This window comes from Stegostoma tigrinum, chromosome 23 (assembly GCF_030684315.1).
Source record: "Stegostoma tigrinum isolate sSteTig4 chromosome 23, sSteTig4.hap1, whole genome shotgun sequence".
NCBI classification, from domain to species: Eukaryota; Metazoa; Chordata; class Chondrichthyes; order Orectolobiformes; family Stegostomatidae; genus Stegostoma; species Stegostoma tigrinum.
The window spans coordinates 40,800,649-40,813,769 of NC_081376.1; the positions used below are offsets into that span (position 1 = coordinate 40,800,649).

A 13,121-nucleotide genomic window follows, 5' to 3' on the forward strand; every position below is an offset into this window, starting at 1 on the left:
TCCCACAACATTGTATGGGTCTCTGGATTAACAGTGCAGCGATAATACCACTATGCCTTTGCCCCCCATTATTGTCAGTTATCGTATAATTTGAGATTGACACCTATCTACTGCATCTGTTAGATCCAAGGTAGAATATTTGTTTGATGATGTCTACCAACATGAAATGAAGAGGTTCCATGGGTACTGATAAATATGCACACAGTTCTTTTTGTTGGTGTCTCAACATCAGCTAACTTCAGTATTAGTGTGTAGCCAAAATCCAGTCAGTATTTTTCTGCCATGTAATTAGGACATTCACACCCGCCATCAACAGCACAGCGTGGCTGCCATCTACAGGATGCATTGCAGCAACTCTAATCAATTAGAAGAGTGAAAACAGAAGGCCCAAATGTGAGTATCATAAGTTGCAATTCACAGAATCCATTCCTTTGCTGTTATTAGGTCAAAATCCTGGTACCCCATGAATAAATGTGAGAGATAGTCAATAATTAATGCTTACAGTGCATGTGAACCAAGTCCTGAAACAGTAAGACATAAGATATAGCAGCAGGATTAGGTCAACAGGCCCTTATATGGCTTTGCCATTAAATCATGGCTGAGATGTTTCTCAACCCAATTCTCCTGCTTTCTGTCAATAACCTTTGATCCCCTTACCAATCAAGAGCCCAACTCTGTCTCTCCCAAATATACTCAATGACGTGGCCTTCATAGCCTTCCGTAGCAATGAGTTCCACAGATTGACCACTCACTGGCTGAAGAAATTCCTCCTCGTATCAGTTCTAAAGAGTCATCTCTTCATCTATACTGGAAACATCTTCTCCATGTCCAGTCTGTCCAGGCATCCCAGTATTCTCTAAGTTTCAAATAGATTTCCCCCTCATCCTTCTAAACTCCATTGATTACAAATCCAGAGTCCACAGCTGCCCGTTGTATGATAAGCCCTTCATTCCAGGATCATTCTTGTAATTCTTTTCTGGACCCCCTCCATTGCTAGCTTGTCCTTCCTTAGCTACGAGGCCCAAAGCTGCTCACAACATTCCAAATGCAGTGTGACCAGAACCCTATACAGCCTCAGCAGCGCATCTCTGCCCTTATTTTCTAGCACTGTTGAAATGAATGCCAACTTTACATTTGTCTTCCTAACTGCCACTGAATCTGCAGGTTAACCTTAAGAGAATCCACAACTGGGATTCCTAATTCCCTTTGTGCTTCAGAATTCCAAAACCTTTCCCCATATAGAAAATTGTCTACCCTCTATTCTTCTAACCAAAGTACATAACCTCATACTTTTCCACATTTTCTTTCCATCTGCTAGTTTTTTTTTTGCCTACTCTCCTAGCCTGTCCAAATCCTTCTGCAGCTTTCTCAATGCTATCTGTCACTCCACCTCTCTTTGTGTCATCTGCAAATTTAGCAACAATGCCCTTAGTTCCCTCATTCAGATCGTTAATGTAAAATGTGAATAGTTGTGGTTCCATTACAGGACTTCCGCAGAACAGCACTATTCACCATTTTGCCATCCTGAAAATAACCCCATTCGTCCCTAATCTCTGCCTTTGCTTGTCAACCAATTCTCTATCCATGCCAGTAGCTGCCCCTAACACCATGGGCTCTTATCTATATAGCAGACCCCTGTGAGGCACCCTGTCAAATGCCTTCTGGAAATCCAATTAGGTTATGTGCACTGGCTTTCCTTTGTCTAACCTGCTCATTATCTCCTCAAAGAATTTTAACAGATTTTTCAGGTGTGACCTCCCCTCAACAAAGCCATGCTGATCCAACCCTATTTGACCATGTGTATCCAAGTACTCCACAACCTCATCCTTAATAATGTATTCTAAAATCTTAACAACTACTAAGATCAGGCTAACTGGCCTGTAGTTTCCTGTCTTCAATCTCCCTCCCTTCCGAAACTAGAGTCTTACATTAACCATTTTCGAGTGTTATAGGACCCTCCTTGATTCTAGCAATTCCCAAAATATCACAGCCAATGCTTCTACAATGTCCTCGGCTATCTCCTTCAGAACTCTGGGCTGTAGTCCATCTCGTCTTGCTGAATCTTCCACCTTCAGACTTTTCAGCTTTCCCAGCACCTTCTCCTTAGTGATGGCCAATACACTCACCTCTGCTCCTTGTTCTGGTATGCAACTGGTGTCTTCCACCATGAAAACTGTTGTAAAGTACTTATTCAGTTCCTCTGCCATTTCTTTGTTCCCCATTACTACTTATCCAGCTTCACTTTTCCAATTGCCCAATATCTATTTTTTCCTTTCTCTTACCTTTCAGATATCCAAAAAGAAACTCTTGCAATTTTCTTTTATATTGCTACCTAGCTTACTCTCATATTTCATCTTCACCCCCCTCCATTGCTTTTTTAGTTGTCAGCTAATTGTTGAAGGCTTCACAATCACCTGTCTTCCCACAAACCTCCCGTCACATTGTATGCTTTTTCTTCTGCTCTTATGCTGTCCCTGACTCCCCTCATCAGCCACAATTGCCTCATTCAGCCTAATATGTTTCTTCTTCCTTGGGATGAATTTCTGCTGTGCATCCCAAAACGGTGTGAACATAATAACTGGAAAATAAGCGTAACTACACAAGTTTGGCTGAAAAACACCATGATACTGTAAAGTATAGTCATTTGAGTGTACAGCACCAAAATATTGCTGAAAAGTGATTCAATTTTTTGTGCATTTTGATCTTGCACTAATCAGGAACATGTGCAAGGATGCCCTTAGTGAATAACAAATTTCTGTTTAGAATGCCTACAGCACCCAAAATTATAAAAGTTTTCATGCAGGTCGATGACACAAGGCATACTTCAGTTAATATTTATATTATAGCTCTTTCTGCAATAAACCACAAAATAATTGTCTGAATTTGTACTGCTGTGATTCAAAGCGTAGACTAGTAATTCATCATATAAAGCAAACAAATAAATTCCAAAACTTGTTAGTTGGTTTAAACCAAGTAAATTAGGCAGCAATAAATGCAAAAGCAAGTGCATAGCAGTGCCTTTCCACCACTATTATGCCAAAACTGTGGAAAACTGTGACACAGGAACATGTGATATGCATTTCTGTTGTGAACTGTTGTTTGAAAGGTGCATTAATAACCAAATTAATTAAATTTAAATCATGATGAGAATGGAGATTACTGATTGGTGTAAAAAGAAACACTTTTCCACTTTTCATTGCATGTCAGAATCAAGCCTTTCCAGATCGTAGGTAGCAATTGGTTAGACTTGGGAAACAGTCCAATTCGTCCAACCCAAAAGTGAACCTGATCATGTCTGTAGACAAACACATCCACTCAATCAATGAGGCACTTTCATTTTCAGCACCAGGATTCCTTTCCACCTAGGAATTCAATGCCATCCAAAAACAACTAAAATTGTTATGTCCCCCACCCCAGGTATTTACAAAGAAGCTAAATTTGCCACTGAATGTGTTGTTCTGTGCACCTTTTTAGATGTAAAACATCAATGAATTTAAAATAAATCACTTTTTGTATTTCTTCAATTTCTATCTTCACGTGAAAGTGATGTCCTTTTAAAAACAGGTTTACTGATGAAACAAGAGATAACAAGGTGTAGAGCTAGATGAACACAGAAGGCCAAGCAGCATCTTAGGAGCACAAAAGCTGATGTTTCAGGCCTAGACCCGATTACTGATGAAACAATATCATTCATTAAAACATTTTCATTCTTCCTCTGACCTATGATTGTCAGAGCTCATGCAATTCTACTAATAGCATACGATGGAAAACAGCCATTTCAGAATACTTTACAATAAATTGGTCAAAGTGTTTTGATCAAGCATAGATATACAATGTATTTGCACTGTCCCCCAGAAGCCCATCTCCCATATCACCAAACATGGTGTGTTTCTAGACTTTCCGCGTCAGATATTTGTGGATTCGAATCCACCTTAGAAATCTAAGCTGACACTCCAGCGAAATATTGAGTAAGTGCTGCATCATCAGAGGTACAGTCCTTCAGCTGAAGCCAAAACAGAGGGCCTGCCTACCCTCTCAGGTAATTCTAATGTACCTTACAACACTATTTCAAAGAAGAGTAGGGAAGTAATCACTGGAGGCATTTATTTATCATTTATTCAACATTGTGATGAACAGAGGACCCAGTTATTACCATCCTGCTGCTTTTGGGAGTTTGTTGTAAACCGATTAACAGTCGCCTTTCTTACATTATGATACTGATTAAACTTCAACACTCTAAAGTGCTTTGGGATGCTTCGAGGTAATAGGCACTACATAAATGCAAGCCCTTCTTTTTAACCTGAATGTCAAAACTGCAAAATAAATCCTAGATAATACATTAGGCTCTTGTTATGTGGTAGATCCTGTAACTAAGGGGATTAATGTTGGAAAAATAAGCATGTTTGAGTGAATGTCTAATGCAAAATCCTGGAATATTAAAAATTTCATTCTTGGAAGAAATCAAACCATCATACATTGGCCATTACCAATTCTAAGTGACAAATGAGCAAGTCTTTAAATGGATTTGATTATGGCAAAGTGATGAAAAATTGCATAATCCGCATCCTTATGACAGTTTAAATGATGATTTTTCTATTGAGTTGGCGTTTGAGTTGTGACAGAAGTGCATTATTTCATGATGCCAAATGTAAATTATGCATGCAGCCAGAATAAACATCCAGTACCACAATCAAAGCTTGACACTCAGAGGTCTCTGTTTCAAATTTAGGAGAACCATCATTGTTGTATATATTTGGACTAATCTAGGAAATAATCACAAATGTTATCAGCAATGCCTTTATTTTTAAGCAGTTTTTGCCCATTATTAGAAACCCACTCAAGGAATTAACAATGCTTCTACTGAGTATTTATTTTTGCTTGGACTGGTGAGATAGTATGGCTAATATTGGGAGAAGAAAGCAGACCTGTAAGCGGGTGGCTAATGCTTCAATGAGGACCAAGTGCTCACCAGCAACCTACTGGGCATGGACTGAATAATTAGTCATTTAAAATTTTAGCAAAGATTTGTAGCTCGGATTGTTGGTGACGTTGTTAACTTGCTCGCCAAGCTGGCTTTTGTTTTTGTTCAGACGTTTCATCACCCATCAGAGTGTATCAGAACTGAAAACAAGTCTCCTAAGACCACTAGGAATCATGGTGGCACACAAGACCACAGCCGTTCTAAGACAAATACTCACAAGAATTTAAGACCCCATTCCCACAACATGCAGCCCCTACGTGGTTTACAAAATATCATGCAACGACTGCCACAAACATTGCACCGGACAAACAGGAAGGAAACTGGCCATCAGAATACGTGAACATCAGCTGGCAGCAAAATGACACAATTAACTTTCTTTACTATTAGTGCACTCGGACAGTGAAGGCCTCACTTTAACTGGGACAACATAACTATAGCAGCCCAAGCCAAATGTAGACACACACGGGAATTCCTAGAGGCATGTTTCTCAACCCGTAAAGCAATCAACAAACACATAGAATAGTTCCCCATATATAAACCCACACAGGTGAAAACTGGAAATGACACTACTCATCATAATGGACCAGACAGTATAAATTCCAACTGGAGTAGAACAACATCACTTCATCGGACGCCTCAATGATGATGTTACCTAGCATGATGATGACACGTCTGAATAAAAACAAGCCAGCTCAGTGAGCAAGTCAGCAACCTCATAATTAGTCATGGCTAAAGAAATTGCTGCAGGCGACTCCAAAAACAGCAAATGAAAAATCTGTGCCATGGCTTTTTATTGAGTCAAGGTAATTGCTAACAAACACGTTTCTCCACTCTTTGTTCTGATCATTCCCCAAACCAGGAATGCTTCACATCTCAAATCTTCACATCTCAAATCCACAGAAGCTGGTATCCCATCACCAAGTCCTTTTGGTGGAGAGACCTTGACACTGATCCAACTCCCTTAGAGCCAGCTCTCAGACTAGGTAGTGTGTCTGACACTCTTATTCTTATCTATCAGCAGTTAGCATTGCTGTTTCACAGCATCAAGGACCTGGGTTTGATTTCCGCTTCAGGTGACTGTACAGAGTCTGCACATTCTCCCCATGTCTAAGTGGGTTTCCTTTGGGTTCTTATGGTTTCCTCCCATACTTCAAAGATTTGCAAGTTAGGTTGATTCATCATGCTAAATTGCCCATAGTGTCCATGGATATGTAAAAAAGGTGGATTAGCAATAGGAAATGCAGAGTTACAGGGGTTTGGTAGTGGGGTGAGTTTTGGTGTGATGCTGTCTGGAGAGTCAGTGTGACCTGTTGGGCTGAATGGCCTATTTCTACATGATAGGGATTCTATGATCTATCAGCCAGGACCCTCTGATTAGAACAGAAAATATATCCCCAAATTCAAAACTGCCCAAGTCTTCAGGAAGTAAGCTTTCAGGACATGTCAGAAGACAAATATAAAACTAGGTTTTGATAAATCTACGCGCAACTTATTGAGCTACAAGAACCCTCGCTTTCAATGCCCCATAGTGTTTCTAATGCTGATTGATATTGAAGCTGTCAATCAGATTGTAATGAATTCTAACAACTGCTAGGTCACTGGGGATGTGCTTTAGGGAAAAGCTAACAATCCATCCTCTTCTGTGCTACTTTATGAATGTGATTGCAAATGACATGATCAAAATAAGCAAACAAAGTTAGGGTGATGTTGGTAACATGTATGGTTGTCTTCAGAGATGACAAGAGACGGAGTAGAAGTGCATGACTATGTGTAACACTGGAAATAAAAAGTAAGGATCTGGGAGCAATAGATAAAGTGCAGTGGATATTTATTCAGCGATAACTGGATATTCCAATGACAAGATAAACTACTCATTTAGCCCAGAGTGTAAACTATTGTGATATTATTCCCATTCACCTTGCTGTTCTTTAATTTAATTTTGTGTAATTTACATTGTTAAGTGTATTTTAAATCTAGCAGGACACTTTCAGCATCCAGCATCAGCAGTGGTAGGAAATCCATATTGCAGTTATTAACTCTTGCACTTTAGGGTCCTGAAAGACAGACCTTTGTTCACATAGATCAGAACTTTCCTGGCTGAAACCATAATAATGATGGCCAAAAGTCATCTAAACACATTGATATACTAGTTGCCCCTCTTCCCCAGGGGCATTATCTAAAAATGTAACTTGCATGCTAACAACATGCAGCTCCAACTCACTACCCTCAATTGCCTTTGATTGATTATTTTGCTTGTCTAAAGTCCTGGACTGAACATGCAGAAATCCCTTCCGAATATACTTTGAGAGCACCAAAGCCATTACTTCTGGCTCAGTGTCAAATTAGTCCGGTCATCTTCATCCAAAGCACGTTCAGACATTTAATCAGATTAAAAACATTTCTATAAATGCAAGTTGATGTTACTATGTACATCAGTCATTGACTCTTCTGGTTGGAACTGGCAGTAAATAACCAAATCGATGAATGCACACTAAATACCTACAGCATTAGTTTGATAGAACCAGTCATAAGTATTGGTTTTGCTGCTGTAGCTTCACAGGGCAGCTTCATTGTTTAAATAACATGTGCTGTCCCCAAAATTAGTTACACTTTAAAGGTACTGTAATAAATATCAATTTCATTTGAAGACATTTATTCCTGATTCCCCTGCATGGTGCTTGAACAGATGTTGGAAACCACAAACTGCTTCCATGATTAGGCTTTAGCATGCTAAATGAACATTTTGTCAAAATAACATTACCCATTACAGAACTATTCCAAAACATAAATTATAAAATTAAACAATATTAGTATTTCATTATTTTCCTTGCAGATCTGGAGCTTTACCAGAAATTTCACTGCTTTACATATCTATCAGAATTTTAATGAGAATCCTTATTAAACAATAGTCCTATGAGCTGAATAGAATTATGTTTCCAAGCAATTTTATTTAGTTAAAACAAATTTTCTGAGCTGAGTAGGCTGTTGCATTATTAGATGAATTGGCACATCTGTGGGGAAAAAGAAAACAATTTCTGTTTCATATTGTTTTGAGTGCTGGTTCTACATCTTGCCATGGGCTTTACAAGGTAGTCTCATGTAAATCTATCACAGTACAGCTAATGTTGCCTTGTGTGGGTGAATGCCTGTGGAAATCTTCATAGTATCCCTCTGGTACCTTTATACCATGTAATGTTTACAATAGGACATAGCAAAATTGAATGGCTTGCCTTGTGTGGTAACTGAATTATGACTCATTTGGCTGGCATGAGGTTGAAAGGTTAATATTCATGCTATGAATTAGTGTTTACTTTTAAGGGCCATAAAGTTTGGTTAGCTTTGGAATGAACAATGTGCAGCAAACCGGACCAGGAAATATTTTTGAAGCTGAAAAACATCAGCTGCATTGGCTAATGAAGAACGCAAGGGTTGGGGAAGGGGATCTTCAATCCCAATCAGCTTTCACTTTAAGACATTCGTCTAAGCTCTGGCAAAACTTCAATTACTGTGCGCCTTGCTTTCAGTATCAAGAGGGCACTGTCATGGTTCAGAGCGATGGCTGCACTGAATAGAAGCAGCGTGTCAGACTAATATCTCAGGATAGCATCAGGCAAAACATAATTGGCATTTTTTTCCACCCTTGCACCTAAAGAACAAAGAGATAGGGCAATTAATTGGACTCATTCCTGCAGTATCATGGAAACTCAATATTTTGCTGAGCTTTTGTGTCAGTATTTCCACAGAGTCCTTCACAGGCAACAGAAATAGTTGGTTCTAGTCAATCCCAAACACTTCTACAATATGCTTAACCCAAAATTTGGGTGACTAACCGTTTAACATGCTAGCCTCTGTGTGGATACATAATCTATCAACACCATGAATAATGGTTATGTATGTTTGGACAGCTGCTAGCTCTTTCTATTCATTGGTCTAAAATTCCCCACGTTATGAAGTGCTTACTCCAGTTCAGGGTGTCAACAGTATTATCAGCATCATAAACTTTTTTAAGGCAGAACAGAATAGGCAGATGAATAATTTCTTGACGAAAGAAGCTTTGACACCCATATTGTACTCGTCAATGAAAGTTGGAATTACTTACTGGTGATAAATCACAGAACATTTCAAAACAAGTTGACATCATCAGCTTTTCCGGGCAGCACATAATGATTGGTATGGTAAAGATTCAGCTGGTATGAATTTTTCATCCACATATGGGGTTAGTACATTGAGAAGATGCTTTTGCTCATAGAATCACGTTGTTTTAGCAACATTTCAAATTCCCGACTGATCCTTAACAAAAGAAAGAGCACATGTAAGTAGGCAATGATCTCAGGTGGCTTGCTTAGGAACCGCATTGTAGAGTATTGTATATTATGTCCTATAAATTCACATTGATCAGACTGCACAAAATTGCTTACAACAATTCAAACCTGATTGGATTCCAATCTTACAGAAATAAGATAATTTATATCAATGGGATTATAAGGTCTGAGGGAATTAGAAGTTGGAGTATAAACAAAGCAAGTTACTAAACTATTGCCACTAAAGAAAAATAAATCCTCATTCCTTTAGAAAACTCCATTAGATACCAGTAGGAATTAAGTTCTGCTTTGAGCCGTGAAAGCGGGATACAAATGATTTTCAGGAATTTAAAGAGAAAGCGATCTATTTTATTTGTTGCTCATTAATTCAGAATCAACTATCCATAAATTAAAAAAAGCTTTCTTTTAAATATTTCCACAGCATCTAATAGATCTGAAGGCGAACACAATTATCTGTCTTATCACTAATTCCCACAAGGAAAGCAGTTTTATGGTCAGCATGTTACAACTGAATTGAGAAATCAGTTTACATGTATCAGCTAGGTTGTCCTACGTATTAAATGGGCATCAAAGGCAGAGCCCAGAGATATAAGTTTTAATTTTAAGCAACGAATGTTCACTTTAAGCCTTTTCACATGAGCTCTACTGAAATCTCTCATGATAACAGAATGAAGGAGTTAAACACTAGACAACTCCATAATATTATTGCAGATTGAACTTAATGTAACAGTTCTTATTAGCTACTGGTAGATATCTGAGGATTTGGCAATGCCTTACATTGTAGAACCTGTGTGTTTTTCCACAACATTCTCAACAACATTAGACAATATGCTCAAATAATTCTGGGCAACTTTGGGCTCATCTTGAATTAATGTGAATGGGTACTCTGTGTTTTGCATATATCAGTTATGTATCTTTCCTCCTTGTTACACAAATGTACCAATGTTGTGAAACATTTCCCAAATCATAAGATCCCTGACACTTGATAGTGAATTAAAATGGATGTGACTTCCACCTCACCTGTTTATATTTGCAATTACTTATAGATATTATTGCCAGAGATGTAACCAGGTTGACGCATCATTTTTGATAAATGTAAAATCTTTGACATTAAAATTTACGAATTAGTGCCATTGTGTTTTAATTTTTTTTATAATTTCAGTCACTATTTTTCTAGATTTTGTGTCATTTTCTGGAAATGTTCTAAGTCCTAACCGGAAAGCAAGTTTGATATGTGATGTGATTCAGTAACATAGGTTTACTTATTTTAAAAGTTGTAGAAACATAGAAAATGGAAACAGGAGTAGGGCATTTGGCACTTTAAACCTGCTCCATCATTTAGTGTGATCATGGTTGATTGTCCTAGTTTGTATTCTGCTTCTGTTTTCACCCATACCCTTTGATCCATGTCGTCCTAAGCACCATATCCATCTCCTTCTTGAAAACATTAAATGTTTTGACCTCAACTGTTTTCTGTGGCAGAGAATTCCACAGGTTCACCATTGCCTGGGTGAAGAAATTCTTTTTCATCTCAATCTTAAATAGCCCACCCGTATCCTTAGACTATGAACCCTGGTTATGAACTCCTTGGTCATTGGGAATATCCTTCCTATGTTCACTCTGTCTAGTCCTGTTAGGATCTTATGGGTTTCTATGTTTTTCTTTTCAAATTTCTCCACAAAGGACAGATGATACAAAATGGTTCAACCACTTGGAGCGCTCTGAACCAGACTCATCATTCATAATACCAGGGTCAAGAAGATCCTTAATGTGTAGTGACCTATGGTGTTTGCATAATGGAGAGTCTATGCACAGCTTGATTATTTACATACAAAGGTGGCCATCAGGATGAGTTCGACATGGGGTACGTTCTTCCTCCCCAATCCAGAGTGTTTTACATGGTGCCCCTGCAGATATGGCCCATCTTAAACCTCCAGATGAAGTGGAAGATGGCTTGGGTGGCTGCAATGGCACAGGTTCTGGGAGTGGGCCAGACCTGTGCTATGCACAACAATAGGGAGAGTATCTGACACCTCACTACCAGGTTTTTAACTGCAACGGCGCAGGTTCTAGCAATGGGCCAGACCTGTGCTACATACAACAAAAGGGAAAATACCTGACACTTGACTACAAGGTTTTTACCCACCGTGAAGAGAGGCCGGCGGTCCCTAAAGCCCAGTTTCTGCCTCACCTTGGCGATACACTCCTCCCAAGATTTTGTTCACAACCTGGTCCCTCCAAACCATATTCCCAGCATGTTCAGGTAATCTCCCCTGATGGTGAAGGGGATAAAGGATCAATTGGCCCAGTTCCCAAAGAATATGGTCTGACTTTTACCCTGATTTACCTTGGCCCCCGAGGGCAGTTCAAACTGTTCGCAGATGCTCATGAATCTGTGCACTGACAGCAGACCTGCGCAGAAAATGGCAACACCATCCATGTAGAGGGAGGCCTTGTCCTGCAGGTTTTCATTGCTTGGAATAATTACCTCATTCAGGCTTGCATCTTTTCTGGTGGACTCAACAAAAGGGTATGTAAAACACACAAATGAGACAAGAGAGAGTGGGCTGTCCTGTCTGACTCTAAATCTGATGTAAATCTTTCCAATTCCTACCCGTTGAGACTGCATTAACGATATTGGTGCAGTGCATTTGGACCCAATTGTGGATTCCCTCCCAAAAGCCCATTTTGGACAGCAAGTCCCGCTGTCAAAGGTCTTCTCCTGGTCCAGGTGGATGAGGCAGTCATCCACCCCCTGTCCTGCATGTCAGTAATCACACCCCTGAGGTTCTCAGAGATCATCCTACCCAGGACAGATTTGGCCAGGTTGAATCACCGATGCTAGAGTTAACCTGATTGGTTGTTGATGAGCTAAACAGAATTTTGTAATCCACATTTAACAGTGAAGCTGTTATCAATTTCTAATTTCCTCCCACCGTCCCTCCCTTTTGCTTGCAAATGAGAATGATGATACCTTTCTTCATGGATTCACACATGCTATCTGCCTCAAACATTCTGTTGTACACCTCCAGCAGGTCTTGGTCTATCAATCCCACAGAGCTGAATTCAATTCAGCCAGTAAGCTGTTGCTTCTGGGAGATTCATTCTTTTATAAGGACGTGAGGGCTTTGGTTTGCTCATCCAGAGATAATGGTTGGTCCAGCCCGTCTCATGTGCTGTTGTCTAAGATTTCTGTGACAGAGGTCAGGAACAATTGGGAGGCCACACTGTTTGTGGGATTTTTGTCAGACAGTCAGGCAGAAAAGGATTTGCTGATCCTCAGAATGTCAGATTGAGATTATGTTACTGAGCCATATTCTTCCTTCGGGCTATTGACCTCAGAGCTCTCTTTGTGCACCTTCTGGAAGAAGAAGCTCGAGCATGTCTCATCGTCCTTCATGGTGCAGACCCTGGACCTTGGAGGCCTCCAAATCAAAGAGCGAGGCTTGCTGGCTCTTCACCTCCTTGAGATCCTCCATGACATCGAACCCCAAAATGCGTATTAGAGGTAGATTATGCATGCTTTTCTGGGGTTTGGGCAGTTTTGCCCGTATCCCACCAGTTCACTGGAGACTCAAAGAGAGGCTTCACAGTTCTCCAAACCTTGTAATCTCTTTTGAGCACCTCATTGCTTTCTGGGGTCAACAGTTTCACATTCAGCTTTCACGCTCCCTTGCCAGACTGCTGGTTGTCCTCTAGGTGACCAACGGACAGCAGGAGGCAGCTTTCGGAGAAGAACACCAGTTTGACGTTGGTGGGTCTGACTGAGGACACAAACAGAAAATCTATTCTTGAGCAGGTAGACCTGTCTGACCGTG

The 13,121-nt window shown here is 39.8% G+C and overlaps 1 long non-coding RNA gene across 1 annotated transcript in view; it reads right to left on the reverse strand.

The window, feature by feature from the left end:
- LOC132210920 (uncharacterized) overlaps positions 1-13,121 on the reverse strand; it is a 74,591-nt gene that overhangs the window by 35,847 nt on the left and 25,623 nt on the right. The window contains exon 3 of the long non-coding RNA XR_009447162.1: positions 9,081-9,271. This is a non-coding gene — a long non-coding RNA (uncharacterized LOC132210920). The remainder of the gene's footprint in view (positions 1-9,080; positions 9,272-13,121) is intronic.